The sequence below is a fragment of the Echinops telfairi genome, unplaced genomic scaffold, assembly GCF_000313985.2.
Source record: "Echinops telfairi isolate 266 unplaced genomic scaffold, ASM31398v2 ScPeMD7_26;HRSCAF=91, whole genome shotgun sequence".
NCBI lineage: Eukaryota > Metazoa > Chordata > Mammalia > Afrosoricida > Tenrecidae > Echinops > Echinops telfairi.
Window position 1 is genome coordinate 1,643,170 of NW_022103923.1, and position 6,656 is coordinate 1,649,825.

Below are 6,656 nucleotides of genomic sequence, written 5' to 3' on the forward strand. Positions count from 1 at the left end.
AATCCAAATCAGAGGAAGGTAATGTATTAGAGCTTAAATTCTGAGAACCCGGTTTCAGAAGACTATGGATAATAGCAACAACCCAGAATCCATTTGTAGAGACCCTGGAGGGAGTGAGCCTCCATTGAATACCCTCAGACCATTGACCGGGGATGTGGCAAGCCCTGTCCACATGCAGAGTACAACAGAAAGTGAATTATTGCAGATAGTTAGGTTAAAATGTAACACTTTACCATTTGTTTTTGCTTGTAACACATTCTTTATTGGTTCTAACTTTATTATTTTCTACTTTCTTTTGGATTACAAAATAACATATAACTAATGTCATTGAACAAATTGCATAGAAAATGTTAAATGAAGAATTAATACAGTGAAATTATCAATATTACTGAAATCACTCTATAAATTCAATGCTATTCTGATCCAAGTCCCAGCACAGTGCTTCAAAGAAATGGAAAAACTAATCAGCAACTTTAAATGGAAAGGAAAGAAATATAATATAAACAAAAAATCTATTATAAAATACAGTAGGAGGCCTTTCCTTTCCCTACTTCAAAACCTATTATACAGATATGGTAATCAAATCAGCTTAGTATTGCTACAATGATAGATATGCAGACCAATGAATTAGAAGAGATAATCTAGAAATACAATTAAACCCCTATAGACACTTTATTTTTTGATAAACTATTAAAACTCAGTAAATGGGGAAGAGGTAACCTTTCCAATAAACAGTGCTGGAAAAATTAGATCACCACGTGCAAAAGAATGAAACAGGACCTATACCTCACACCATGTAAAAAACAAAATCAAAATTAATCAAAGACCCAAATATAAACTGTAAAACCAAAAGGACAATCAATGAAAAATAGAAACAGATGTAAGGGCCATAATATATGGCACAAATGCACTAACAAGCATTTAAAAAACCCACCCATACTGCAGGAGACAAAGACCTTCAAAAATATGATATTTATGTATATTAAACAGTAAAAAAAGAACCCGCAGACTGGGGAAAATTGGCAATGGTTTATCAGATAAAGGGCTGATTTCAAACATCTATAGAAAACTACAAAACCTTTAAAAATAAATTTTTTAAAATGGAGTTGACACGAATAGATAATTAACTACATATGACATCCAATTGGCCAAAAATCACAGGAAGAAATACTCATGTTCATTAGCAATAATATAAATACTAATTAAAACAACAAGGAACAAGCAGACGCCACGTGGCCTCACACTGACACTATTAGCTATATAGATATAATGCTGGAGAGGATGTGGAGGGATTGAAATGCTCATACACTGCTGGTGGGATTGCACAATTGTACAACCACTATGGAAAACAGTATGGTGCGTCTTTAAACACAATCTATCTACTTAAAGAAATACAAAATACAAACATACACATGTTTACCTGTAATAAGCAAACATGTTTATTGAAGCAATTTCTATAATAGCATAAAGATGGAAACAATCAAAAACCCCATCCATGGAGGAATCCATAAACAAACTCTGGCATATGCATACAATGAATCAAGCATCTCATATTATGGACAAAATTGGAGGGCCTTCTGCTCAGCAAAGTGAGTCAGTTTCACAAAGATAAATATTTCATGGCGCCATTATTATACCATTTAAAAATGGCTTTCACCAGAAGGGAAACCATTTTGAAGACTATGATGAGGCCAGTGTGGAAGAGGAGATGATGGAGGAAAGAACAGACAGAGAGATAAGGAGGAAGGGTGAGTGGGGTGGGGTGGGGGTGCGATAAATAAAAGAACTACACCCAAGGGGCATTTACTCGGAAATGGACACTGTTTTGATGATATGGGCAGTACACTACAGTTATGTGTATTTCTTTGTATGTGTTAGAGTCCACAATAAAAGGGAAAGAAGCAAGGATAATAAGATGAATAGAATTTAAACAGAGAAGGGTCACAACTTTGAAAATCCCTTCACAAAAAAATGAACAGGAAAAACAAAAATCCCTCCAGATTCCTTAACCTTCAGACCTAAATATTGGTCTGAGTGGTTATAAAAGGAGGAAAAATATCATTGAAACTGACTTAATTTCTTTTATGACACACACAAACTAATTTCAAACACACAAAATTGGTAAATGAAAAACGAATCTGCTGTTTAAACTTTCACTGAAAATACACTGACATTATAAAAAAAAAAGCTTGTGAGCAGCCCTCTAAGGTGCAACTATGGGTCTTGCCTCTCCCTCAGAGGAAAGACAAATGGTGAAAACTGAAAGACATATGGAAACAATTAACCCAATGAACCAATGGGCCATACAAATATCAGTGTCCACAACCCTGAGACCCAAACTAGATAGTGCATGGCTACCACCACCAACTGCTCCAAAAGGGTTCACATTAGAAGATCCTGGATAGAATGGGAGGAAAATAAGTGAACAAAACCCCAAATCATAAGAGACTAAGCTTACTGGTCAGATGGGTATTGGAGGGACCTCCAACACTATGGCCCTTAGTTACCTTTCAAATGGAATTGAACCCACTTCCGAGTTTGGATAATCAACCATTAAGATCAAAAGGACAGCATTTAGCCAAGGACAATGTATAGAGGATTAAGGAAGAAAGAGGGAAGGAAGCAAGAACACAGGGAGGAAATGATGTTATATTGAGAGGATTGCAATGAATGAGCTGAAACAAAATGTGCACACATTTTTTAATCTAAAACTACTGATCTGCTCTGCAACCTGTCACTTAATTCACAATTTAAAAAAAAGTTCAAAAAGAAAAGTAGAGCAGGATTCAGGGTGAGTAGAGTCACGGACATTTGCAGAGCATATTGTGTTTATATCAGAGTCAATAAAACGTTTCCAATGGGTACACACACATACACACACACAAAGAGAGTACTTGACTTAGGCAAATGCTAAATCAAACTTGTTCTGGTTAGGTGCCATAATGTTCATTTCCAATCTTAGTGGCCATATATGAAAGAGTAGAAGGACACCATAGGCTTCTGAGGCCGAAGTCTTCAAGGGAGCAGAATGTCAGGTGTTCTGCCAACTGAGCAACTGGCGGAGTGTTGACCCACTAACTTTTTCAGCAGCTGAGTGCTCAACCATTGTGCCATCAGTCCTCTGGAAATAAATATCAGCCTCCTTTTAGTTGTTCGATTAAGTGTTTCATTTCGTTTTTCCCGTTAGCTCTTTAGCCATATATATAGCTCAACCATTGTGCCATCAGTCCTCTGGAAATAAATATCAGCCTCCTTTTATTTGTTCAATTAAGTGTTTCATTTCTTTTTTCCCGTGAGCTCTTTAGCCATATATATATATATAAATTCAAGGAACAGAATATGATTGTCTTCCGAAATGGGAGAGCCCAGCAGCTGACGCTTCAGTTGAGTCATCTCCCTGTAAAAGCTGGTTTGTTAACATGCTGTTCAGGGGAAAAGCCTGGCTCTTTGCCAGGAAGTCTGAAAATCCAATCAAGATGACTAAATTGTTTGCTTAGGAAGGCATGACAGGAATGTCCCTTTCTGTGAACTAGAATAGGGACATTCCACAATTGTCCCGCTTGCGGTCTAACTGATAAGAAAAGAAAGATTTGGAGGATTTAAGCAGAGCTTATTAATCTTTGTTCTGAGGCAAGACTGATTGAATGAAGACTTTTTCAAATTGTTTTTCATAAGTCCGTATTCTAGAATTTTTTGGTGCTTGAGATTTCTTTACATATTTATACATATGGAAATCTGAAACAGCTTTTGTTTCTATGTGATATATCTAGTGATATTGTGTTAGAGCTTAAATTCTGAGCACTACATGTGCAAAAAGCTACAGATAACAGTGAAAGGCCAAGAACCATTTGCAGAGTGTCTACATGAATGAAGCCTCCATTTAATTCTTTCTGACCATTGAACAGGAAGGTGAACAATCTTGCCCTCGGGCTGAATGCAATAGAAAGTGAATTGCTACCCCTCCCCTAGCCAGCCCTGGCTGAGTAGCCTACCAAAGGGGCCTGTTTGGGTGTGTCCCAGATGTGTATGCCATGGTCAAAGGGCCCTGGACCTATTTTGCAAGCTCTTGTGTCTAGCTCAATATGCATGTCCCAACCATTATCCCATTGCTTTTTCCGTAGTCCTGTCTGCGACTTTGATGTATTGATCTGCCACAATCATGGTTCTGTGACAGTTTCCTTGGTCGTCTCATGTCCTAATGAAGCCATTGGTTCCCAGGAAGCCTTTGGATGTCGTCATGCCTTCGTGTTGATTGCCTCCCTCATCTGGATATGCTGTTGTCCTGTTTGACTTAATAAATATTTTCCTTAAATTACTTTCGAGATTGGGGTCTTTTTTCGATCACAATAAAAACTAAAACTGAAAAAAGTAAAATATTTATTAATATATTATGGCTTAACAGAAATAAAAGATCTTTATGAAAAAATTGCTTCATTTTCCAAAGCAAAATAAAGCAAATGAATAGAGTGGCTGACATTGTTATATTTTTGCAAATCTCTTCCATGCCTGGTGGTAATATGTTTTTTTAATTACAGGGAGAATATTGACTTTACATTGATATTTGTAGGCAGTCCCTGGGATAAGGACACTCCATTTACATATAGCCTGTAATTATGAACCACCTCCTATAGCCTACTCTATTAAAATTTTGCAGAACCATACGATGATTTGTCATAGCAAACAGGTGCTATTTTGCAATTCTCAAAATAGTATCGCTGTTGTTGTTATGTGCCATCGACTTGCGTCCAGCACATAGCTACCCCAGGTATAACACTGCCAGTCCTATGCCTTCCTCACAATTGTCTACAATTGTTCCTATGTCTGAGCCCATGGCTGCAGCTACGGTGTCAATTCATCTTGTAGAGGGTCTTCCTCTCTTTCACTGCCCCTCTACTTCACCAAGCATGATGTCCTTCGCCAGGGACTGCTCTCTTCTAACATGGCCAAAGTCCTCAAGATGAAGTCTCGCCATCCTTACCTCTAAGGATCAACAAAATATTATTATTATTTTATTGTTATGGTAAATATGTGTTAGTGTATCTGAAAGTGTTTCTTTTTATGATAGAACGGTACACTATATGCTACATACTAAGGCAAAAGTTTTGTTGATAATTAGATGCAAATCCTACCTAACTATTCTGACAGATTGTACTTAAGGTCAGACTTAAGAATGGAAATCATTCATATTCCTGGAGCTACCTAGAGTTGAAAATACCAACCCAAATGCACTGCCTTTCAGACAATTCTGATTCATACCCACCCTACATTGTGTTTGCAGACTATAAATCTTTATAAGAGCAGACAGTCTCATTTTTCTTTGAGTGTCTGGTGGGTTTTGCAATGACAACCTTGCGGTTAGCAGCCTAATGCCTAATCTACCAGGGCTCCTTGTAGTTGCAAAGGGGGAACTATTAAAAAATCCCTTTCAGATAATTGTGGCAATTCTTCAGTGTTACATTCAGCCTTGCAAGTGATAGCTCCTAAAAATTATAATGCGGAATCTGAAACCATATCAATAATGTTTTATACTGTTATTTTGTCATTAAAATGTCTTGTACATTGAATAGCTCTTTTACCCATGTATAATCCCAAATTTGTCATTTGTAAAATATAGCTTCACTAAATTATACATCATCTTCCAGATGATGATATATTTCATTATATGTATTGAATTTTTTAAAATCACATTTGTTAATGTTGACACTTGTTAGAAAAGTCTTTAAGTATTCAGAAGTAGACACAAATTTTGAAAAATTCTAATTTTCTCCTGAGAGCTCAAGTTTTATCTTTGGTAACAATTGTCTTTTTGGGGGGGCAGGGGGGCTCTTTGCATACACTTTAAAATATTTTATTTCACTTTTCCTTGTGAATGTGATGAGGATTTACTGAGAAGATGAGTTTTCCATTCAACAATTCATACAAATTTTGTTTCGTCTCTTCCACTACAATCCTAGAAATGGAATCTCTCTTATCCTGTTTCCTCTTTGAGTTTCCCATTTCTGTTTTTCTTTCTTTCCTAACCTTTTTGAACTTGGTCCTTGGACAAATGCTGCCCACTTGATCACAAATGGCTGGTTATTCTACATGCTATTGCCCCCCCACCCCATAGATTTGTTTATTATTTGGCTGAAAATGGTGCCAAGAGGGTAAATTCATTTCCAGACCTGTGATTAATTAATGATCTGTGAAAATCAGATGACACAATCTTGTTTGCTGAAAGTGAGGAGGATTTGAAGCACTTGCTGATGAAGATCAAGGATTGCAGTCTTCAATATGGATTAAAAATCAATGTAAAGGAAACAAAATATCTTCACAACTGAACCAGTAAGCAACATCCTGATAAATGGAGAAAAGCTTGAAGTTATCAAGGGTTTCATCTTGCTTGTATCCACAATTACTTCTCAAGAAAGCAGCAGTCAGGAATTCAAGTGATGCACTGCATTGGGCAAATCTGGTGCACAAGCCTTCTTTCAAGTATTGAAAATTAAGGATGTTACTTTGAGGACTGAAGTGTATCTGACCCAAGCCATGGTATTTTCAGTGGCCTCATAAGCATGTAAAAGTTTGACATTGAATAAAGAAGACCAAAGAACAATTGAAACATTTGAATTATGGTGCTGGTGAAGAATATTGAAAGTAAAAAATAATATTCCAGA

The 6,656-nt window shown here is 36.7% G+C and overlaps 1 non-coding gene across 1 annotated transcript; it reads left to right on the forward strand.

The window, feature by feature from the left end:
• Positions 1-1,991: 1,991 nt before the first annotated feature.
• LOC115869456 lies at positions 1,992-2,114 on the forward strand. Its single transcript, XR_004046197.1, has one exon. It is a non-coding gene; the product is annotated as a small nucleolar RNA SNORA61 (small nucleolar RNA).
• The last annotated feature ends 4,542 nt before the right edge of the window (positions 2,115-6,656 follow it).